The following is a 25339-nucleotide window of genomic DNA, read 5'->3' as shown; positions in this document are numbered from 1 at the left end:
ATCTGTTAAATGAATGAGAGAATAGGTAGATGACTGACTAAATGAATAAATGAATGAATTTGGCTCACAGTTCAAGGATAGCAAAAGAGAAAACAGACCCAGAAAGCTACTTACAACTAAGGAATCTGGCTTACACAGTGTAACTTACCCATCTCCAGCTTGTGTTCCTCTCCAGGGTCTCCCTGCCTAGCTTCTGGCATAACCCCACACCTCTCCCTTCCCACCTAGTGCACTCTAGCCCAGCTAGACCTCAAGATAGATGCACCGGGCAAGGGGAACAGGAACTCCCCCCATGGTGGATAAGATGAGTCTGAATCCACCCTCTAAGATTCCAGATTCCTGTATGAAGGCCTACATCTTCTCGGGATGACATGTCTCCTCCTTTAGGGGGTGTGTACTTCCTCTAGGCCAGAAGGGTAAAGAGCTTTCACCTCCCTTGGCGATGTTCATCAGTTTCTCCTAAAGTACTCTATTGAGAATTAGCAAGAAAGTGTAGGTGATCTTTAACAGTGTCTGCCATGGCTGTGGCCAGGAGGAGAGAGAGTTTCTATGGTGCATATTTGCCTATGGCCTCAGCAGAACAACATGCTTTATACAGCAAAGAAATCTAAGAGCCACAATTAGGGGCATTGTTTCATGCTTATCCTTTAAGGAGTTAAAGTTTCCCTTGTCAGCCTTCATAGGTACGATTCCTCTACAGGAATTTGTGCTAAGTCGCTTCAATCACACCCAGCTCTTTGCGACCCCATGGACTGTAGCCTACCAGGCTCCTCTTTCCGTGGGATTCTCCAGGCAAGAATAGTGGAGTGGACTGCCATGCCCTCCTCCAGGGGAATCTTCCCAGGCCAGGGATCAAACCCGAGTCTCTTAAGTCTCCTGTACTGGCAGGCAGGATCTTTGCCACTAGCGCCACCTGGGAAGCTTGGTGAGGGACATTTTGTGTGTCCTTTTCTGTTGTAATTTTTTTCCTTCTGAGATGTAACAGAAGCTGAAGGAAGCAACTGCAACAGGATAGTATTTCTTAAACCCAGTTCTGTCGTTATTATTTTTGTAAATTTTATCATTTTATTATGAGCCTTTAATGGGATGCTCCTGGGCTTCCCTCATAGCTCAGTTGGTAAAGAATCCACCTGCAATGCAGGAGACCCCAGTTTGATCCCTGGGTTGGGAAGATCCACTGGAGAAGAGAAAGGCTACCCACTCCAGTATTCCTGGGCTTCCTTTGTGGCTCAGCTGGTAAAGAATCTGCCTACAATGCACGAGACCTGGATTTGATCCCTGGATTGGGAAGATACTCTGGAGAAGGGAAAGGCTACCCACTGCAGTATTCTGGCCTAGAGAATTCCATGGACTGTATAGTCCACAGGGTCACAAAGAGTTGGACAGGACTGAGCAACTTTCACTTTCATCCTCTTTGGCAAGCATCATCCCTGAGCTCTGTCAATGGTGATGGCTAAACCAGGGACAGGGTACTCATGGGGCCTCTTGTTCTCCTTGGGTCTGAACCACACCTTCCGATGGGCCCCAAAGGGAGTCTGGCTCAGCATCTACATCAGTACTTGCGAGATTGAAGCTCTTGTTGGGAAACCAAGAAGCAAGGGCAATTTCTGGGCTCCTTGGTTAGTAAGAAGTATCTTCAGAGCATGCACCCACTAGGCCTGTGAGTGATGGCAGCCAGGGAAGGGCCTGAGTGGGTTTAGGTGGGTTCTTGGATTGAAGCAACACAAATTTATTGAGCAGAGGAGGCAGAGGACAGCCTTTGTCTCACAAGCCCCTGGCAGTGAGCTACAGAGCCAGAGCAAAACAATAAAATGTCATGAAGAGCAGAAACCAAAGGCGGGGAGACAGACAGCTGTGCAGAGGAGGGGAAGGAGCTGGCAGGAACAAGATGGAGAGGTGGCTGAGACTGAGCGTGTGTGTCCAGTGAAGTCGAACATTTTCTTTGCAGATTCAAATTACCTTGTGAATTTTTTTCTAGTACTTTCTCATATCTCTGGGAGCAAATATGTGCATGGGGCATGTCTAAAACGGATGTATTTAAAGCAGTTTTTGAAGAAGCAGGTAGAGATAAGCTTCTAACTTTTAAACAGGGGAAGGGAGGGTTTTTTTCCCTGACTCAGTAATGTGGCAGAGCGAGTAGCAACACACCTCTTCACTCAGAATGTCTCAGCTTCCCTTCCCACATTGTCTCCGGCTGTTTCTCAGACAGGACTTTTTTTTTTTCATTTTTATTTTATATTAGAATGTCTCAGTGGAAACTTTCCTATTTCTTTTCGTGGGACTTCCCTGGTGGCTCAAATGGTAAAGAATGCTCCTGCAATGCAGGAGACCCAGGTTCAATCCCTGGGTCAGGAAGACCCCCTGGAGAAGGGAATAACAACCCACTCCAGGATTCTTGCCTGGAGAATTCCATGGACAGAGGAGCCTAACGGGCTGCAGTCCATGGGGTCGCAAAGAGTCAGACACGACTGAGCAACTAACACACACACACAATATAGCTGATTTACAATGTTATGTTGATTTCAGGTGTGCAGCAAAGTTTATACATACACAAATTTTTTTCAGGTTCTTTTCCCATATAGGTTATTGCAGAATACTGAGCAGAGTTCCTTGTGTTGTATATTAAGTCCTTGTTGCTTAGGAGTCTTTAATGTTTCCCTTTCTCGGTGGGCAACATACCTGACTTGAAAGTAAAGGACAGCATCCTGTAAAATGGGTAAAGACTGAATATCTACAAGTGTTTATTTTCTTATTGTTTAAAAAAATCATTTTACTAAGAAGTTTAAGAGACACAAAACTCTGTGGATGATTTTAAAAGTGCACTGATATGAATGGAGAAGAGAAAGCTCATTCTGCCTCTTCAGTCATCCCACTAGTGTCTGACACAGAAGATTGTTTTTTTCCTTTCATTCTTGATATTTCCATTAAATAATGGAATTTATTAATTAATAATTTAATAAACTGTGATAACAATGCAGTATATAATATATGTAGTGATCATGTAATTTATTATCCAAACTGGGGCTTTTGAGAGTGAAAGGGAGTGCTAACAATCTTTAATCCAGGATAAGATGCTGGGAAAGACTGAGGGCAGGAGGAGAAGGGGACAACAGAGGATGAGATGGTTGGATGGCATCACCGACTCAATGGACATGAGTTTGGGTAAACTCCGGGGGCTGGTGATGGACAGGGAAGCCTGGCGGGCTGGGGTTCATGGGGTCGCAAAGAGTCAGATATGACTGAGCGACTGAACTAAACTGAACTGAATTGAACTGAAGAAGCTTAATCTTGTATCCTGACATATGTTCACCCTAATAACAGAAATAGCACAGATTCTAGAGTTAGACCCAGATTTCAGTTCCAATTCCCCGCGTACCTGCCTGCCACGTGAGTGTAGACATGCTTTTCACCTCCGAAGCCCCTCTTTGTTCGTTTGATATTAATACTTACCTTGCAAGAGTGTTCCAAGGGTTAAGTGAGATAGTATATGTGAAGTCAGCCAGCCTGGCACAGGGCTGGCAGCCCAAATGCAGACATGTTCTTTGCTTCCTAGCACTATTCCAGAGTTGGTGAATTTGTCCCTTTCCTCATTTAGTCATGCCCTCCTGAGTGAATTGGACAAGTGTGTTTTTTTTTGTTTTTTGGCCATGCCACACAGCACGTGGAATCTGGGATCTTAGTTCCCTGAACTGGGATTGAACCCACACCCCATGCATTGGAAGCATGGAGTCTTGACCATTGGACCACCAGGGATATCCCAGACAAGCATGTATTGAACAAAAGCAACACATCTCCTCAAGGGATGTTATGGAAACTTGTGGAGGTTGTATATTTGCCACTGCTGGCATTGAGCAGGAGGTGTCAAAGACACTAGACATCTTGAGATATGCAGAAAAATCCTGGACAACAAAGGCTTGTCCTTCAAACTCTCTGGACCTCTTAGTGTCCCAGTGGACATTCATTTTGGTAAAAAAAGAAAAAAATCTCTTCATAAATCTGAGCTTAGAGACCAATTTTATTTTACACATAAATGCACAGCATTTTTCACAGAGTTTCAATATGCATTAGATTTTCCAGGAACGTTATCAGCAGTGTAAATTAAGGGAAGGCCTGAAAGATGATGCTGTGAAAGTGCTGCACTCAACATGCCAGCAAATTTGGAAAACTCAGCAGTGGCCACAGGACTGGAAAAGGTCAGTTTTCATTCCAATCCCAAAGAAAGGCAATGCCAAAGAATGCTCAAATTACCACACAATTGTACTCATCTCACATGCTAGTAAATTAATGCTCAAAATTCTCCAAGCCAGGCTTCAGCAGTACCTGAACCATAAACTTCCAGATGTTCAAGGTGGTTTTAGAAAAGGCAGAGGAACTAGAGATCAAATTGCCAACCTCCGATGGATCATGGAAAAAGCAAGAGAGTGCCAGAAAAACATCTATTTCTGCTTTATTGACTAGCCAAAGGCTTTGATTCTGTGGATCACAATAAACTGGGGAAAATTCTTCAAGAGATGGGAAGACCAGACCACCTGACCTGCCTCTTGAGAAATCTGTATGCAGGTCAGGAAGCAACAGCTAGAAATGGACATGGAACAACAGACTGGTTCCAAATAGGAAAAGGAGTATGTTAAGGCTATATATTGTCACCCTATTTATTTAACTTCTATGCAGAGTACATCATGAGAAACGCTGGGCTAGAAGAAGCACATGCTGGAATCAAGATTGCCGGGAGAAACATCAATAACCTCAGATATGCAGATGACATCACCCTTATGGCAGAAAGTGAGGAGGAACTAAAAAGCCTCTTGATGAAGGTGAAAGAGGAGAGTGAAAAAGTTGGTTTAAAGCTCAACATTCAGAAAACGAAGATCATGGCATCTGGTCCCATCACTTCATGGGAAATAGATGGGGAAACAGTGGAAACAGTGTCAGACTTTATTTTGGGGGGCTCCAAAATCAGTGCAGATGGTGATTGCAGCCATGAAATTAAAAGACGCTTACTCCTTGGAAGGAAAGTTATGACCAACCTAGATAGCTTATTGAAAAGCAGAGACATTACTTTGCCAACAAAGGTCCGTCTAGTCAAGGCTACGGTTTTTCCTGTGGTCATGTATGGATATGAGAGTTGGACTGTGGAGAAAGCTGAGTGCCGAAGAATTGGTGCTTTTGAACTGTGGTGTTGGAGAAGACTCTGGAGAGTCCCTTGGAGTGCAAGGAGATCCAACCAGTCCATCCTAAAAGAGATCAGTCCTGGCTGTTCATTGGAAGGACTGATACTGAAGCTGAAGCTCCAGTACTTTTGCCGCCACCTCATGCGAAGAGTTGACTCATTGGAAACGACCCTGATGCTGGGAGGGATTGGAGGCAGGAGGAAAAGGGAACGACAGAGGATGGGATGGCTGGATGGCATCATGGACTCGATGGGCATGAGTTTGGGTGAACTCCAGGAGTTGGTGATGGACAGGGAGGTCTGGCATACTGTGATTCATGGGGTCTCAAAGAGTCGGACATGACTGAGCAACTGAACGGAACTGAACACTTTGTTCAGAATTTTACCAAGAGTTGCTCACCATCTCAGGAACTCCTGTTACTAGTAGCAATACATCTGCAGTGGACTGCAATGGTAAAATCGCGAAGATTATGTCAGTCACTAATACAACACAACTGTCTTCAGCTGCAGGGGGTTCCCCATAGAGGAATTAGCATCTGACTTCATGTCTGCTGGCATGGCCAAGCTTGAAAATTTACATAATGAAATCACATTTTTTCTTACAAATTATTTTCCTTTTCACTTTTTTCATTTTTATTTTATTTCTTTTTGATAACAGGACATTGTATTCACCAGGGCTTCCCTGGTAGCTCAGTGGTAAAGAATCTGTCAGCAGTAAAAAAAATCTGCCTGCAATGCAGGAGATGTGGGTTTGAGCACTGGATGGGGAAGATCCCCTGGAGGAGGGCATGGCAACCCACTCTAGTATTCTTGCCTGGGAAATTTCATGGACAGAGGAGCCTAGTGGGGTATAGTCCACGGGGTCACAGAAGAGTTGGACATGACTTAGTGACTAAACAGCAACACTTGTATTCACAGCAGAAACTGGTAGATGCCCACCAAAAGGCAAATTCTCCTCTGTCTCCTGGGCCCCCAACTAGACTTGATTTCCCAGCCACCCTTACAGTTAGCTGTGGTCATGGGACTGAGTTCCAACCAAAGGCCTCTGAGAAATGATGCACAACATTTCCAGGCCTGGCCCGTGAAAACCTCGTGCACTCACCCCTCCATGTCTTCTTCTGCTCGCCACCAACTGTTTACCTGCCCAGTCCTATGAGAGGAACTAGAAATAAATTTCTGTTGTATTTAAGCCATTAAATATCAGGTCTATTTGTTTTAGCAGTTGGAGAACCTTAACTAAGTCAATGTGGTTTTCTTTTTTTTAATACTCATACATGGATTTCATGTTAAGATAGTAACGAGGGCATTATAAAATATTAGCTATAAAAGGGGCCTTAGGTTTAATAGAGTTGAGAGCCACTAACCTAGATTGTGGAAGGTTTTCTAAGAACTATAAACTGAAGAACACATTGACCGAATTCATCAAGTCCAACATAGAGTGTGTACAACTACAGACACACACGTGTGCAGTTAATCACTAATTCCAGGCAGTGTGTAATGAGAACAACTGAATTATACAGATCAGTAACCTCCAACTTTTTCATTTTGCAACTTCATTAGCTAAAAACTTTGTGAGCAAGCACACTCTCTATATATCTACATTTTTCATAGAATTCAAGACACTATCAACTGTATATCACATTTTACATCCCATGAAGAGAGAAAAATATTTTTGCAAATTAAATTGGGACATAAAGCTTTCTTTAGGCATCAGTTGTAAAATACATCCAAATATGAGGATGTTAAAATGTGAACCAATGAGGATCTTAGAATTGCTGAAAATTGGTCATATACTTCTAAATGAATATATTAAGTCCATTTAAAAATAGTCACAAAAATTGGTATTTAAAAGGCTGAAATTTATAAGCAAAATTTTCACTACTTTCATGTTGTACACCAAAGGATTGCTATAGGCACCCCACTTTGAAAACCACAAACATAGGTCCTTTGTGGGTTCCAAAGAGAGAGGGTTCTTATTGGCCGTGCCTGTGAGGCTCTGGAAAAGTGGAACAGAGTCTAGATGGAAGATGCTTCCAAGTACAGAACAGAGCTGTTTGGGGGACCAAGAATGGACCTCGGGTCTGGAAGTGACTGAGATTCTGAGCTTCCGTGTTAGAGCTAATGACAGAAATACTGCAGCCAGGAGAGGAACCTAGTCTTGGGAGAAATGATAAATAACTCAAGGGGAAAAGAGGCTGTCCAAGGAGGCCCACCTTGAACAGAGTGAGCAAAGGATAGCTGGGCTCTGGATTTCACGTCCGCGTGGGAGAAGAATTTCAGTAGGTGCCATGTAAGTTGGATCTGGTAAGCCAGGTGTGGATTTCCTGCGCCCAAATCTCCTCACTACTGACTGTCACAGCGCCTGAAATTTCTCCTTTGAAAATTAATCTTTGTCAGGTAAAGGACTGGAGGCCCCAATTAAACTACAATTCCCCTAATGAAAGTAAGGTCTTTATTTCTTGTGAGTTAATATTTCAAAGGGAACAGGTTGCTGAGAGGAAAACGGTTTAGAAATACAGTGGGAAAGCTGGAGGTGAGAGAGAGTAGTAACCCAAAGTGGAGAAATTGTACTAACAGGAGAGATGGGAGGCTATGGCACCTACTGAAGGAAATTTTATGTTCACAATCTGCTTATGGAGTCTTGGATTCTGCACTGAATTTTATATATATATATATAAATTACAAAACATATAATTAACATAAACAATTATATATATTAATCACCTTACGAGAAAATGCACATCCATATATACTGCAATCATATATAACACACACACACACAATGTATAATTATATGTAATATATGTCTTTATAAGTATTTTGATCATATACATATTCCTGAATTTTTTTCTTCTGTGAAAACACACATACATATATTTGATACATAATAACTATTATATATAATTATATTTAATTGAAATAATAAAAAGAATAGCATCATTATTATATTAGAATTACAATTATGTGTCATGTACTATGTTTTCTTACAAGGTGGTTTCTAGCAAGAGAAAAATGATGAGAAAACTCAGAAATAGCCATTTTTAACATTTTCTCAGCCTAAAAGCAAGAGAAGAAATCATAAGTGAAAAGTCCCATTAGGTTTGAATAGATAATTTCAAAATTCTGTAACAAAGGGAAAGTACCACCAAAACCAAGATTAAAAGGCAAACAGAAGAATACATTTCCAGTAAATACAACAAAGTGTTGCTCTCTTTGCTGCATAAAGGGCTCAAGCAATTCAATGAGGGAAATGCAAAAACCCTAAACATAAGCAAGGATGCATACAGACAGTCTGAAAAAGAAGAAATCTCATTAGTCGGTGGATACAAGGTCCGTGAGGAAGGGACCATGTCTGTGTGTTCACCATTGGAGCCCCAGGCCCTGGTCAGTGCTGTGTCACCTGTTAAGTAAATATTTGTTGAATGATTGATTTAATGAATGAACTCATTAATATAAGAAAAAGTCAATCTTGTGCTAATCAAAAGCATGAAAATTAAATTTTTTTGTCCATAACTAGAACAAATATTTTTTAAATGGAGGAATATCCAAAGAATATCTAAAGGAATATCCAAAGTAATTAATATCTGTTGGATCATTGAAAAAGCAAGAAAGTTCCAGAAAAACATCAATTTCTGCTTTATCGACTATGCCAAAGCCTTTGATCATGTGGACCACAACAAACTGTAGAAAATTTTTAAAGAGATGGGAATACCAGACCACCTGACCTGCCTCTTAAGAAATCTGTATGATGATGTGATCACTAATCTAGAGCCAGACATCTTGGAAAGTGAAGTCAAGTGGGCCTTAGAAAGCATCACTACAAACAAAGCTAGTGAAGGTGATGGAATTCCAGTTGAGCTCTTTCAAATCCTGAAAGATGATGCTGTGAAAGTGCTGCACTCGACATGCCAGCAATTTGGAAAACTCAGCAGTGGCCACAGGACTGGAAAAGGTCAGTTTTCATTCCAATCCCAAAGAAAGGCAATGCCAAAGAATGCTCAAACTACTGCACAATTGCACTCATCTCACATGCTAGTAAAGTAAGGCTCAAAATTCTCCAAGCCAGGCTTCAGCAATATGTGAACCGTGAACTTCCTGATGTTCAAGCTGGTTTTAGAAAAGGCAGAGGAACCAGAGATCAAATTGCCAACATCCTCTGGATCATGGAAAAAGCAAGAGAGTTCCAGAAAAACATCTATTTCTGCTTTATTGACTATGCCAAAGCCTCTGACTGTGTGAATCACAATAAACTGTGGAAAATTTTGAAAGAGATGGGAATACCAGACCATGTAACCTGCCTCTTGAGAAATCTGTATGCAGGTCAGGAAACAACAGTTAGAACTGGACATGGAACAACAGACTGGTTCCAAATAGGAAAAGGAGTACATCAAGGCTGTATATTGTCACCCTGCTTATTTAACTTCTATGCAGAGTACATCATGAGAAACGCTGGACTGGAAGAAACACAAGCTGGAATCAAGATTGCTGGGAGAAATATCAATAACCTCAGATATGCAGATGACACCACCTTTATGGCAGAAAGTGAAGAAGAGCTAAAAAGCCTCTTGATGAAGGTGAAAGAGGAGAGTGAAAAAGTTGGCTTAAAGCTCAGCATTCAGAAAATAAAGATCATGGCATCTAGTCCCATCACTTCATGGGAAATAGATGGGGAAATAGTGGAAACAGTGTCAGACTTTATTTGGGGGGCTCCAAAATCAGTGCAGATGGTGATTGCAGCCATGAAATTAAAAGACGCTTACTCCTTGGAAGGAAAGTTATGACCAATCTAGACAGCATATTCAAAAGCAGAGACATTACTTTGCCAATAAAGGTCCATCTAGTCAAAGCTGTGGTTTTTTCCAGCAGTCATGTATGGATGTGAGAGTTGGACTATAAAGAAAGCTGAGTGCTGAAGAATTGATGCGTTTGAACTGTGGTGTTGGAGAAGACTCTCGAGAGTCCCTTGGACTGCAAGGAGATCCAACCAGTCAATACTAAAGAAAATCAGTCCTGAATATTCATTGGAAGGACTGATACTGAAGCTGAAACTGCAATACTTTGGCCACCTGATGCAAAGGTCTGACTCTGGTAAAGACCCTGATGCTGGGAAAGATCGAAGGCCAGAGGAGAAGGGGACAACAGAGGATGAGGTGGTTGGATGGCATCACCGACTCGATGGACATGAGTTTGGGTGAACTCCGGAAGTTGGTGATGGACAGGGAGGCCTGGCGTGCTGTGGTTCATGGGGTTCACAAAGAGTTGGACAGGACTGAGCGATTGAACTGAACTGAACTGAATGTAATTAAGTATAATGAAAAGGACTTTCTCATGGGAATCGACGGTATGACTCAAAAGGAAAGCAGTTTGTCAACAACATTAACCTTGATGTGTCAGAACTTTTCACTGCTCACCTTCTTTTTTCTAAACTCTTCTTGTATTTAATTACTTTATTTAGGTTGCATGGGGTCTTCATTGCTGTGCATAGGCTTTCTCTAGTTGAGGCGAGTGGCTCTGTGCTCTATTGTGGTGCATGGGCTTCTCATTGCTGTGGCATCTCTTGTTATAGAACAGAGGCTCTAGGCATGTGGGCATTAGTAGCTGCAGCACGTGGCCAGCAGTGGTGGCTCTCGGGCTCAAAAGTGTGGCACATGAGTTTAGCTGCTTCGCAGCATACAGAATCTTCCCAGACCAGGAGTCCAACTCCAGTCCCCTGCATTGGCAGGCGGATTCTTTACCATTGAGCCATCAGGGAAGTCTTCACCTACTTCTTATGCGTGGCAAAAACATACCTCCCCACCCGGCTTCCCCTCCTTGGAGTCAGAACTCGCTGTGAACCTAGTTCTGCCCACTGGGTTATGGGCAGAGGTGATGATGTGAGTCACTTCTGGACGGAAGCAGTTAGCAACATGCCCCTGAAGATGTGATCATGGAAGAGGCCCCGCTGAGAAGGTGGAGCCAAAAGACTGAACAGCCTGGACTGCAGAAGGAGGACAGCAGCTTCAGAGAGTAACCTGAACTGAAAGATGATGTGTGGGACTAGGAACTAAACTCTTAATCACATTTTGTTAGGTCATCGAGACATGAGGGCTGCTTTTCCTGTGGCACACCTAGCTTATTTGATTAATATGTTTATTTCATTCTGTTCATGTGAATATCTATTGAGCTAAGCACCTACTATAAGACAGACCCAGAAATTCCATTTATGAAGAAAGAGAAAATCATCCTAAATAAGGAAAAAGATATTTATATATGAAGATGCTCATTGTAAGGTTATTTTAAAACCAACATTCCCATAATAGAACGGCAACTCTCAAAAGAAAAATGTATCACACGCACTTAGTAGATATTTATAAAGAAGTAATACATGGGAAAATATCTGCGACTGTCATTCTCTTAAATTTCCTATGCATATTGAAAAACCAGATTGAAAGAAAAAACACGAAAAATGTTGAAGTGTGGTTTTGTTGAGTAGTGAAAATTAAGATCATTTTTCCTCTTTATTTCTTTCTACTGTTTTAAATTTTCTAAGTATTTAAAAATAAAATGGTATTAATGTTCATAATGAAAAGCAGCCATCCTCTCCTAATGTTTAGATTGATAACAAATCGGTATTTGTGTTGTATCTTATTGCTAAGATTTTATTTTAAAAAACTTTGGAAACAAACCTTTCCCAAGTTACTCTAAAATCCAAATGGTGGATGATCTTTATATTTTTTGCTACCATTTATTTGTAGAAATGCAGACATTTCAAATTTTAAGGAAAATTTTTCTATCCATCTTTTTAAAGACATTGCAAACTCCTTATTGATGTTTTTAAAACAGAATCTGATCTTGAGCAAGATCCTCCTCCTCTCTGGAACCCATTGTCTTTGTCTGAACAACAGAAGGCTGGGTCTAATAATCTCTTAGACTCCTGCCAACTCTAGCAGCCTAAGATTCTAAGATTCAAGTGAAATAAGAAGCTAATAATTTCAGATGGCAGAGGTGTCATTCAAGCAGGTTTTGAAAAAACATTTGTCTCATCAGTTGTGTGAACAGGTATCTATGGAAACAATTTATATTTGCATTCAAGAGAGATAATCATGTATGAATTTATCTCCATATTATCTTCACAAAGATAAGCTGTACTGGGGCAAAGCTTCTAATAGTATGTACTAGTAGATACGGCTTTAGACCTGTTTGGTTGAATCAAGTAAAAATCAGGTTGAGATACCATCAGAGTTTCCAAGACTGGAAGGTTTCACTTGAAAATAAGCTATAGGGATCCAGACAGTCACAGTATTCAGTAGACACGATTTTTTGAAGCTTGAGAAAAACACTCTTGGAAGATGGCAGAACTAACCAAGAAAACATGGAAAGCAGAAGAGAAAAACTAGAAGCAACCAGTATCATTTTTTCTTCAACCTGAGTCATTTTAAAAAATTATTTATTCTTGATGGAAGGATAATTGCTTTATAGTACTGCACTGGTTAACTGGGTCATTTTAAACCAATGATTAGCTGCTCATCTCTGAGCCAGAGCTTCTTCTGCATGTAGAAAAGGAGAGACTTTAACCAGAAGATGTCTAAGATTCCTTGCAGCTCTAATATTAACAGTGACTGAGCTAGCATTTGGTATTTTTGTTATCATGTGATGTCTTTCAGCACCAGATGAAGAACCCAAAATCCAGGTTATGTGTTCTATGCTTTGATATTGTCTAATAAGGAGCACTGGTATCTTCCAGTTAACAGTTCTCAACTCCTCTACCTGTATTATTCAGGACTCTGGACACCAGTGACAAAACCTGAACATGATTTAGCTTAACTGGAAAGGGGGAGCCTTGGCTCATGTAAACACATCACTGAAAGAACGTGGGTCAGGTGACAAAGGACAATGGATTCAGAAACTCAAACTCTGTCCAGACTCTCCCAGCCCTTTGGGTGTCGAGGGCTATGTGTATCATGTCCCCTTTATCATGAGGGATGTGACTATGGGCAGCTCTGGGTCCTAAGCTTAGGACCAGAAAGAAAAACTAGCTCTCCAAGTAAATCAGGTAGAGACACTGATCACACAGCTTGGGTTACTGCCCAATCCCTGAGTTGATTATCATGCCCAGAGGTGGGAAATATGATGATCTGGCTCAGCATTTGCCCAGTCTTTGCTGTCAAGAAGATTTGAGTCTGTAATTAGGAGTTGAAGGAAAAGATGCTGAACAGAAAAATTTAGCTGGTGTACTTGTTTTCTGCTTCTTGTATGTAGCAAGTTATCACAACCATAACGGCTTAAAACAGTTCCATCTGTGAGTTCACAGAGCTGTAAGTCAGAGGGCTGTGCTTGGCGTGACTGGATTCTCTACTCAGGATTTCACAAAGCTAGAAGGCCTTCACAAGGTTTTGTTCCCCTTGGAAGCATGAGGTCATCTTCTGAAGCCATGTGGTTTTAGCAGTATTCAGTTCCTTGTGGGTGTGGGACTGAGGTCCTCGTTTCCTTGCTGGCTGCTCTCAGCTCCTAAAAGCTTCTCACCTACCTTGCCGCATGGCCCCCACCATCCTCAAAGCCAGCCAGAGCTGAATCTGTCTCACTCTCCCAGTCTTTTTCACCAGAAAGAGCCCAATCCTTTTTAGGAGTTAATTTGATTAGTTCAGCCTTGCCCCAGGATCATCTCCCTATTTTAAAGTCAATTGATTTAACGCCTTAATTATATATGCAAAATCCCTTTGCTGGAGTACCTACCTTAGTGTCTGAGTAGGAGAAGGCAGCAGAGGGTGGGATAAGAGGGTGGGATAAGAGGGTGGGAATTGGGGACCATCTTAAAATTGTCCCAACTACCACTGTTACCTGAGCTTAGGAATATTAAATCAATCTTGAGCAGACCTATTCCAAAAGGCCAATCATTCCAAGACTTGAGTTTACTCGCGTAAGCAATTAGTCTGATAAATGAATTAGTTGCCCAAGAGTTGGGTAAACTCAAGCCTTGAACTCTTAGGCAACTAATTCATTTATCAGGCTAGTTGCTTGACTTGTATATAATGAAATGATTGAATATATTTGTTATTATTAATCTGATTCTCAATTTTAGGAAGATGGAGTGTAAACTAAAAGCAGAGATTGCTTAGTTTAAAGCACATTTTAAACACTTTCTGCATGCTCTTGCCCTGTGATCCCCTAAACTCAATTCAGTTCCCTGTTGTACATTCTTACGGGGCCCTATTCCTTTCACTTGCGATGCTCTTCACTGCTTATTCAACACCAGCCCTCTAGACTACATATTGATAGCATTAGTGCCTGGCGCACAGAATAAATATTTCTAAAACAAAGAGGACAGGTTTCACATCATACCTCGGGTGGACTTGTGGGCTTAGGGCCGTGCCAGCACACATGGTAAGCGTTCCATCAAAAAGGACTTCCCTGGTAGGCCAGTGGTTAAGAATCCGCCTTGCAATGCAGGGGGGATGCTGGTTCGATCCCTGGTCAGGGAACTAAGATCCCACATGCCGCAGAGCAACTAAGCCTGCATGTCACAACTACTGAACCCAAGCACCACACTGATGAGTTTGGACTTGAACAACGGGAACCAATGAGAGTTTTTGAATGGGGAGTGGCGTTAGCTGTGTGCATGCATGCGAAGTCATTTCAGTCACTTCTGACTCATTGGTTAGCTGTGCATTCTCAAGCAAATATTTTGTCATTTGGAACCTCAGGTTTCTGGTGAGAGGAGTTAGGTTGCCCAAGGACAAAGAGACGTGCACATCCTCTGAATGTCATAATTCATTGCATAACTGTATGAAAGTCACGGCATTTTGCCTTCACCTTTCTGCACTCCTCAAAAGGCAAGACAACCTGCTAAGAGACCAACTCTGTGAAGCTCATTTCACTTCTGTTTATTTAAGCGGGACTACTCTTGTGACTGCCTCTTGAGAAACCTGTATGCAGATCAGGAAGCAAAAGTTAGAACTGGACATGGAACAACAGACTGGTTCCAAATAGGAAAAGGAGTACATCAAGGCTGTATAATGTCACCCTGCTTATTTAACTTATATGCAGAGTACATCGTGAGAAATGCTGGGCTGGAAGAAGCACAAGCTGGAATCAAGATTGCCAGGAGAAATATCAATAACCTCAGATATGCAGATGACACCACCCTTATGGCAGAAATTGAAGAACTAAAGAGCCTCTTGAAGAAAGTGAAAGAGGAGAGTGAAAAAGTTGGCTTAAAACATTCAGAAAACTAAGATCATGGCATCTGGTCCCATCATTTCATGGCAAATAGATGGCGAAACAGTGGAAACAGTGTCAGACCTTATTTTGGGGGGGCTCCAAAATCACTGCAGATGGTGATTGCAGCCATGAAATTAAAAGATGCTTACTCCTTGGAAGGAAAGTTATGACCAACCTAGATAGCATATTGAAAAGCAGAGACATTACTTTGCCAACAAAGGTTCACCTAGTCGAGGCTATGGTTTTTCCAGTGGTCATGTATGGCTGTAAGAGTTGGACTGTGAAGAAAGCTGAGTGCCGAAGAATTGATGCTTTTGAACTGTGGTGTTGGAGAAGACTCTGGAGAGTCCCTTGGACTGCAAGGAGATCCAACCAGTCCATCCTAGAGGAAATCAGTCCTGGGTGTTCATTGGAGGGATTGATGCTGAAGCTGAAACACCAATATTTTGGCCACCTCATGCGAAGAGTTGACTCACTGGAAAAGACCCTGATGCTGGGAGGGATTGGGGGCAGGAGGAGAAGGGGACAACAGAAGATGAGATGGCTGGATGGCATCACCGACTCGATGGACATGAGTCTGAGTGAACTTTGGGAGTTGCTGATGGACAGGGAGGCCTGGTGTGCTGTGATTCATGGGGTCGCAAAGAGTCGGACACAGCTGAGTGACTGAACTGAACTGAACTGAACCCTTGTGACTGAGTAGTTCTTTCTAACCCTGTGTTGTTGCTGCCTGGGCAGAGGAAGTATCCAAATGTGGAGGGGATTTGAAATCCTTTATTATGGGGAAAGTCTCCCATCTGCTTTGCAACTTTACTTCTAGGCAATAAGCAGAGATTCCTTTCTAGCTTGTTAATATTCATTCCAAAAACTATTGAAGGAGATGAAAGCTTGAGTTTAAATTTGTCAAGTATGTTTTAGCAGCAAAAAAAAAAAAAAAAAGAAAGAAAGAAAGAAAGAAAAGACAATTGAAACACAGACACACACAGACAGACACACACTCACGCAGGCTTGCTGCTGTTGTTGTTGTCATCCCATCCTGAGGATTACTTGGTTTAGAAAGCTGATAATGCACTAAACACTTCCTATAAAATGTCCTAGCCGGGGAGTGAGCTATGTGATAAGGATCCCATATATGGGAGTGTGACTAAGCTCTGAGAGAAAATATGGCAGAGATGGCTGGCTACAAATCTGGGATAATTCCTTGAGAAGGAAAAAAAAAGAAGGAAGGGTAACAAAACCCGCGGTGCACAGGAAATGCCTGGCTCGCGGAGGGCGAGCACGTTTGTGTGGGAAAAACACACAGCTTGACCAGCGCCAGCTCCCAGCAGAAAGATGTTTTCAAAATACTGTCTCCCCAATTTTCAGATGTCTAAGAGGCTCTTTGGGGACTTTTGAAAAAGACCTTGGCCCTTCAGGTCGGGACATTTTTGAACAGCCTTTCTCACAGGCTTAGCTCTGTGTTCCTTGCAAACTGCTAAATCCCTCAACCTCTAGATTTTGTTTTGAAGTCATAAATTTCTCTCCAGGCATCTTGGTTTTCAGAAACCAGCAGGGCATGTTTCATTTGTGAACAACTGGAAGAAAGCAACTTTACTGCCAACATTTTTTTTTAAGATTTTTTTTTAAACTTTCATTGCCTTTTAATTTTACATAAAGGTATGCCCTGTCTGCCAGATGTTGGAAAGTGCAATGGAATTAATGTAGCTTAATCCTCAGAATCGCACTGGTTTGCTAGTCTAAAAATACCTCAACCGGCTAAAATGCTGGGCTGAATTTGCAAAATATAAACGAGAAGAGATAGATGTAATGCCCCTCATTTAGCTTCAAAAATTCAGCTGCACGAGTGCATTTAGGAAGTTATCTACCTGTAAGTCCACTCATCCTAGCCCCATTTCCCTGCAGACCAGACCACTGGAGGTGGTTTCAGTGGGGTTTGGATTATAGCCCCAGCCCTGACCCTTGCAAATGTGTATGTTTGGGGCAAGCCACTTCACTGAACCTCAGGGTTCTCACCTGAAAAATGAAAAAAAAAAAATCTTTTCCCAGAGATGGGTAAACATGAAATGAGATCACAAATTAAAGCATTGATCACTAAGTTCTCACCAAATAAATGCCTGTTGTTATTAGATCATCAGCCTCACCCTATAGCTCAAACAGTAAAAAATCTGCCTGCAATGCAGGACACCAGGGTTCGATCCCTGGATTGGGAGGATCCTCTGGAGAAGGGAATGGCAATCCACTCCAGTATTCTTGCCTGGAGAATTCCATGGACAGAGAAGCCTGGTTGGCTACAGTGCATGGGGTTGCAAAGAGTCAGATATGACTGAGTGACACACACACACACACACACACACGCACACGCACACTCTACATGGGAACCACTTTGGAGGATACCAATCAGTGGGCCCCACTCAGCTTTTGGTATTTCTGCTATAAGCCACATTTGTAAGGGTCAGTACATTGAAAATGTTAACGCTAAAGCAAGTTTCATCAGAATAACTTAATACACACAATCTGCTACCCACTCCAGTATCCTGGCCTGGAGAATTACACGGACTGTAGAGTCCTTGGGGTCGCAAAGAGTCGGAAATGACTGAGCTACGTTCATTTTCACTTTCACAATCTGAAGAACATTATTTTTTCAATAAAGTTCATTACTATTTCAATAATTATTTCACTACTATTTCAATAATTGACTATATATTTTTTCCTTAGTGAAGCAAGTAAGGATTTATTAGGAAGGAAAAAAAGTACAGTACATGTGGATAGACACATGGATGGGCTCAGACAGAGTCACTGAGTGGAACCCTCGTGGCAGTTTGAATCACTTATGTGGGGCCTTTTTTCTGGGCTTCCTTTGACCAGTCATTCTGATTTGCCTGGATCCATCCATGTTTGGTATATCTCAGGATCCTCCCACGTGCACACACATCTCTCTCTTTTTTTTTAACCTTAAGCTTTTTCTTTTGTCTTGAGATATAGCTGATTAGCAATGTTGTAGTAGTTTCAGGCAAGCAGTGAAGGGACTCAGCCATACGTATACAGGTATCTATTCTGCCCCAAACCCCTCTCCCATCCAGGCTGCCACATAATGTGGAGCAGAGTTCCATGTGCTATATAATAGGTCTTTGTTGGTTATCCATTTTAAATATAGCAATGTGTCCATGACCTTCCCAAAGTCAAGTTCATTTTCTAAGTCTGTGGTGTGCACACATCTCTTAGCCAAGACGGATCCAACCGCAAAGGTCTGTGGGTTGATTATACATGTTTTTTACTGTTTCAGTTGACATCTCTGTATCAATCTTTCTTGTAAGTCCCAGGTTGAATGTCAAGGTCACTGCCCTCTTCCCTCACCTCCTTGGGAGGCTGGTAGCTCAAAGCAGCTCATGACCCAGGTAGAGTTGCCATCAATCCTCTTCGTGTCTGCTTTCTTATTCCTGCTCACATTAATGTGCTAATTTTCATCTCTTTCCTTTTCTCCTGGGCTCACTCACTCCCTCTCTCTCTGATACTTAGAGTCATAAAGTTTCCAGACGACTGTTACTGCTACTGCTTTGCCTCTTTATAGGGACTGTTTGGGTTCAAATCCTCTGTTACTTAAATCTTTTGACCTCTGTGCCTCCATTTCCCTACCAGTAAAATGACTTGGAGCATGAAAAGACCTGCTTCTGACAGTGTTATGGAGATCCACCTGTGCTGTGTTCGAGGCCACGAGGCTCAATGAAAAGAGTGAGAGCTTTAGACCTGGAGGCGCCTGCCTTCAAATCTCAGTTCAACCATTTTTCAATTGTGTGGACGTGAACAGTACCTTCATGTCTCTTGGCCTGATTTCTCATTTGGAACATAAAGCAGCAGTCTGTTGTTGCTTGCCCCATATCCATTTCCCATTTTCTTCAACCAATAAAAGCCTGATTGCATTTGGAGCTGAAATATGCTCAGATAAAAATTTTTCATTTCCACTCTCCCCTCTGATACTGGCTATGAACTGGAAGTAGAAGCCACCGAGGACAGTGGATGGAAGGTTATTCTAAAAGAATAGCCTGGGCTGCTGTGAGCTTCTGCCTTTGCCTTTCCTCTTCTCGTCCCCCCAGAATCTGAACACAATGCCTGGAGGGACAGCAAGCGGCCCCATAACCCCAACGTGCTAAACGTGAGGATGAAGACTATACACTAGGGAGGGCTGAACAGAAAGAGGGAGAGCCCTTCTCTGATCACCTCACAGGGTTCCCAGCAAGTGCTGGGCTGCCCACTCCCAGGCTTGCAAAACAAGTTACCATTCAAATAGATCCCCATCTTTTAAGTTTTTATTGGTCAGTTTGTCTGTTATTTGGAGTCAGACTCTTCTCAAATTGGACATCCACAAGAACTAAAGTGATACTTGCTTCCCAGGATCCTTGTGAGAATAAAATAGGTTCAGTGTACAAAGCGTTTAGGGCTTTGGCATCTGGGCACACGGAAGACTTCTAATAACTGCCCGTTCCTTTCCTGCTTCCCATCATCACATTTTGCATTCTCCTTGGTACACATAATTACCAGAGCTATTTGGGGACCATCTCGGATGTTTTGCTCTTAATGTGCCCCTAAGTATGAGTTGCCCAACTGAACGTGATCCCACAGTCAGATGGTCACTTCCTAAAGCGCAAATGTTTCTAGGCCACCTTCCTGGAACAGAATCCCAGGAGAAGGGATGCTAATGGTCAGGCATTCTCTGCACTAATGCAGGGCATTTATGATAAAGTCCACCCCCCATATTTCAGTACTGACATCTTTACTAAGAAAAGGGCCTGAAAACCACTGTCCTATTGGGTACCTTTATAGGGCTTCCCTGGTGGCTCAGTGGTAAAGAACCTGCCTGCCAGTGCAGGAGACACAAAGCTGTGGGTTCAGTCGCTTGGTTGGGAAGATCCCCTGAAGGACCCAGTCTAGTATTCTTGCCTGGAGAATCCCATGGACAGAGGAGCCTGGTGGGCTACATTTCCTGGAGTCACAAAGACTCGAACACGACTGAAGTGACTCAGCATGTATACATATGTTTAGCTTTAAAAAGAAAAGGTATGAGGGACAACATATGGCAGCTTTCTTCAAATATCGCTTGGGTCCTGGGGAGACTCTGCCAAGTATTTAGCTGTGTGGACTTGGAAACAGCAGCTTCTGGAAACCCTTCCAGTTCTAGGTAAGATGCATTGTGGGTCCTGGGCTTTGAAAGGATGAGCAAAGTATAACTGAGCAAGTGTTTAGTGAATTGATTAATTAATTAAAGAGTTAAGTGTTTAGCCCTGATGTTTTTATGAGTAAATGTAGCTTAACTCCCAATATCCAATTCATTGGTGAGAATGTGCCTTTGTGTGAAATGGGGGTCACTTGGCTTTGGAGTCATTTGAAATCCAGCCTCTCTCTAATGAGCCCCTGTCTAAGAAAGTCCAGAGAAAACTATCTTGAAGGGGCAAGACCTGCAGCTATCCCCATCCCAATTTCAAAGGCAATGGTTATACAACTGAAATTAATAAGGCCAGAAAACTGATTTATGCAAAAATAATTTTTTTCTTAGCCAATTGTTTTATTTCAACTGAGTTAGTATCACACATTCTTGGGATCCCCTCCAAGAAGTCTCCTCCAAAAGTCGACTCATTGGAAAAGACCCTGATGCTGGGAAAGATTGAAGGCTTTTAAAAGGGGAAAGGAGCAGCAGAAAATGAGATGGTTGGATAGCATCACCAGCTCAATGGACAAGAATCTGAGCACACTCAGGGACATAGTGGAGGACAGAGGAGCCTGGTGTGCTGCAGTCCATGGGGTCCCAAAGAGTCGGACATGACTTAGCAACCTAACAACCAAAACAACAACAACAGACAAGAAGTCTACACAATAAGCCAGAAACATATGAAATGCAGCCTTTGCTCTTAGAAATGTTATATTGACTGTACTTAAAGTTATTAAATCTTGAATGTATGGAAGAGAAAATATCATAATGACACCAGTGGAGAAGAGAAAGCATGCACAAAATCTCCTAACATGAAGACAGCATGTTGAGAATTGAAGCAAAAGGGAATTTTTCATTACTTGTATCTGGGTTTTATGTCATAGTGAAAAGCACTTGGCTACTACAGTTGGTTTTATGTACACCTCCCCTATAACTACCTAAGCACTCCATTGGGCAAAAATTTAATCAAATATCTTGGTTTCTAGTAAGTACATTTGCGGCAAGCATCAGTGACCAAAATAAGAAAATCTGAAGTATTTCTACCTACTTGGACTCTACCTACTTGGACTCTACCTACTTGGCAATAAATGTTCACTTCTCAAATTCAGGTTGAAAAGGAAGGAATTCTCTCATGGAAACAAGGGAATGAGTTCTCTCACTTTTTATATTTTGGCTTAACACATTCATTTTATCAAGGACTCAGCATTAAGTCTGAAGTTCCAAAGCACCAGAACCTGTTTTTGAGGTGATATTGGAAAGCAGCATCACATTTTTTTTAATGCACTTTCCCCACTATCCATAAAAGTGAGTTGAAACTTTCCCCATCACTCTGCATTTCTACAACCTGCCTTAAATTTGCCTTTCTATTCAAATTTTGTCAAATTTCAAGTAAAATCCTCTTTTATAAATTATGAGAAATTTTGAAAAATGAAATTAAGCTACAGGACTCTGGCAATGAGGGAAATGATGAGGTTCAACTGTATGCTTTCATTATGACTTATTTTGATCCTCTAAAAAACCTTGCCTTTTCCCCTTTTTAAATTTTTTAAAAATTAAAAGAGGTATACAATTTTAAGAAGTTACACTCTATTTATAGTTACTGTAAGACTTTGACTATGTTCCCTAGGTTTTACAATACATCCTTGTAGCCTGTCTCCGTAGGTTGTACCTCCTATTGCCCCACCCTTATATTTCTCCTTCCCCATGGTAACCATGAGTTTGTTCACTGAATCTGTGGGTCTGTTTCTTTTTGTTTCATTCACTGAAAAGTGAAAGAGAAGTCACTTAGTTGTGTCTGGCTCTTTGCAACCCCATGGACAATAACCTACTAGGTTCCTCTGTTCATGGGATTCTCCAGGCAAGAATATTGGAGTGGGTCGCCATTTCCTCCTCCAGGCAGCTTGTTTTTTTTTCTTAGGTTTCACATATAAGTGATGTCATACAGTATTTGTCTTTCACTGTGTACACATTTCACTTAGCATCGTGCCTTCCAAGCCCTCCATGTTGCTGCAAATAGCAAAATTTCATTTTTAATGGTTAAATAGTGTTTCACTGTGTGTGTATATATGTGTATATATATTATATGTAATACACACATAACATATACATTATATGTGTGTGTAACATATACATTATATGTATAACATTTATGTATAACATATACATTATATGTGTGTATGTGTGTGTATGTGTGTATATGTGTGTATATGTGTATACGTGTGTATATGTGTGTATGTGTCTGTATGTGTGTGTATATGTGTGTGTATGCGTGTGTATATGTGTGTATGTGTGTGTATACGTGTATGTGTGTATGTGTGTGTATGTATGTGTATATGTGTGTATGTGTGTATATGTGTGTGTATGTGTGTGTGTGTGTATATGTGTGTGTGTGTATGTGTGTGTATGCGTGTGTATGTGTATATGTGTGTACGTGTGTATATACACACATATAATGTATATATTATATGTCATCCAGTCCCATTGCTGCTACTGCTTAGTCTCTTCAGTCGTGTCCACCTCTGTGCAACCCCATAGACGGCAGCCCACCAGGCTCCACCGTCCCTGGGATTCTCCAGGCAAGAACACTGGAGTGGGTTGCCATTTCCTTCTCCAAGTCCCATTACTTCATGGCAAATAGATGGGGAAACAGTGGAAACAGTGGCAGACTGTGGCCTTATTTTTGGGGCTCCAAAATCACTGCAGATAGTGACAGCAGCCATGAAATTAAAAGACACTTACTCCTTGGAAATAAAGTTATGACCACCCTAGACAGCATATTAGAAAGCAGAGACATTACTTTGCCAACAAAGATCCATCTAGTCAAGGCTATGTTTTTTCCAGTAGTCATGTATGGATGTGAGAGTTGGACTGTGAAGAAAGCTGAGCACCAAAGAATTGATGCTTTTGAACTGTGGTATTGGAGAAGACTCTTGAGAGTCTCTTGGACTTCAAGGATATCCAACCAGTCCATCTTAAAGGAGATCAGTCCTGGGTGTTCATTGGAAGGACTGATGCTAAAGCTGAAACTCCAATACTTTGGCCACCTCATGCAAACAGTTGACTCATTTGAAAAGACCCTGATGTTGGGAAAGATTGAAGGCAGGAAGAGAAGGGGACGACAGAGGATGAGATCGTTGGATGGCATCACTGACTCAATGGTCATGAGTTTGAGTAAACTCCGGGAGTTGGTGATAGACAGGGAGGGCTGGCGTGCTGCAGTCCATGGGGTCACAAAGAGTCGAACATGCCTGAGTGACTGAACTGAACTGATATGTATATACACGCACCTATGTATTTATGTATAGGCTTCCCAGGTGGCTCAGTGTTAAAGAATCTGCCTGTCAATGCAGGAGCCGCAGGGGATGTGAGTTTGATTCCTGAATTGGGAAGATTCCCCAGGAGGAGGAAATGGCAACCTGCTCCAGCATTCTTGCCAGGATAATCCAATGGGCAGAGGAGCCTGGTGAGCTAGAGCATGGAGGGCTACAGTCCATGGGGTCGCAAAGGTCATACACAGGTTGTTTCCATACTTGGCAATTGTAAATAATGCTGCTCTGCACACTGGGGTGCATGCATCTTTTCAAATTAGTGTTTTCATTTTTTTTCAGAGTACACGCAAGAGTGAAATTACTGGGTCTATGACTTAAAAATTGGCAGTTCTATTTTCAGTTTTTTGAGAACTCTTCATATTGTTCTATACTGTGACTGCACCAATTTACATTCCAACCAACAGTGTACAAGAGTTCCCTTTTCTCCACTTCCTTGCCAATGTTTGTCATTTGTGTTCTTTTTGATGAAAGGCATTCTGACAGGTGTGAGATGATACCTCATTGTGATTTCAATTTGCATTTCCCTGCAGATTAGTGATGTTGAGCATTTATTCATGTGATTATTGGCCATCTGCATTTTCTCTTTGGAAAAATGTCTATTCAGTTCTTCTGCCCATTTTTTTAATTGGGTTGTTTGGGTTTTTTGATGCTGTTCTATGAGCTGTTTATATATGTTGGATCCCTTTGCAAATATGTTCTCCCATTCATTAGGTTGTCTTTTCACATTGTTACTGGTTTCATTGCTGTATAAAAGCTTTTAAGTTTAATTAGGTCACATTTGTTTATTTTTGCTTTTATTTCCTATTCCTTAGGAGATAGATCCAAAAAATATTGCTGTAATTTATGTCAAAGAGTTTTCTGCCTATGTTTTCCTTTAGGAGTTTTAATGGTATCCAGTCTTGGCCACCTTATGCAAAGAGCTGACTCATTGGAAAAGACTCTGATGCTGGGAGGGACTGGGGGCAGGAGGAGAAGGGGACAACAGAGGATGAGATGGTTGGATGGTGTCACTGCCTCGATGGATGTGAGTCTGAGTGAACTCCGGGAGTTGGTGATGGACAGGGAGGCCTGGCGTGCTGCGATTCATGGCATCGCAAAGAGTCGGACACGACTGAGCAACTGAACTGAACTGAACTGAGCTGAGTCTTACATTTAGGTCTTTAATTCACTTTGAGTTTATTTTTGTATCTGGTGTTAGACTATGTTCTAATGTTCCAATTTTATTCTTTTACATGGGGCTGTTCAGTTTCCCCAGCACTACCTGTTGAAGAGACTGTCTTTTCTCCATTGTATATTCTTGCCTTCTTTGTTGTAGACTAATTGACCATAAGTGCATAGGTTTATTTCTGTACTCTATCCTGTTCCACCGATGTGTCTGTTTTTGTGGCAGTACCATACTCTTTTGATTACTCTATCATTGTAGTATAGTCTGAAGCTAGGAAG

The 25339-nt window shown here is 41.8% G+C and overlaps 1 long non-coding RNA gene across 1 annotated transcript in view; it reads right to left on the bottom strand.

The window, feature by feature from the left end:
- Positions 1-25339, bottom strand: part of LOC138445962 (uncharacterized) — a 76972-nt gene that overhangs the window by 9363 nt on the left and 42270 nt on the right. The gene's annotated exons all lie outside the window — the stretch shown is intronic.

This window comes from Ovis canadensis, chromosome 9, assembly GCF_042477335.2.
Source record: "Ovis canadensis isolate MfBH-ARS-UI-01 breed Bighorn chromosome 9, ARS-UI_OviCan_v2, whole genome shotgun sequence".
Lineage (NCBI taxonomy): Eukaryota > Metazoa > Chordata > Mammalia > Artiodactyla > Bovidae > Ovis > Ovis canadensis.
The sequence above is the reverse complement of the archived record's forward strand: the minus strand, read 5'-3'. Positions and strand labels throughout refer to the sequence as shown.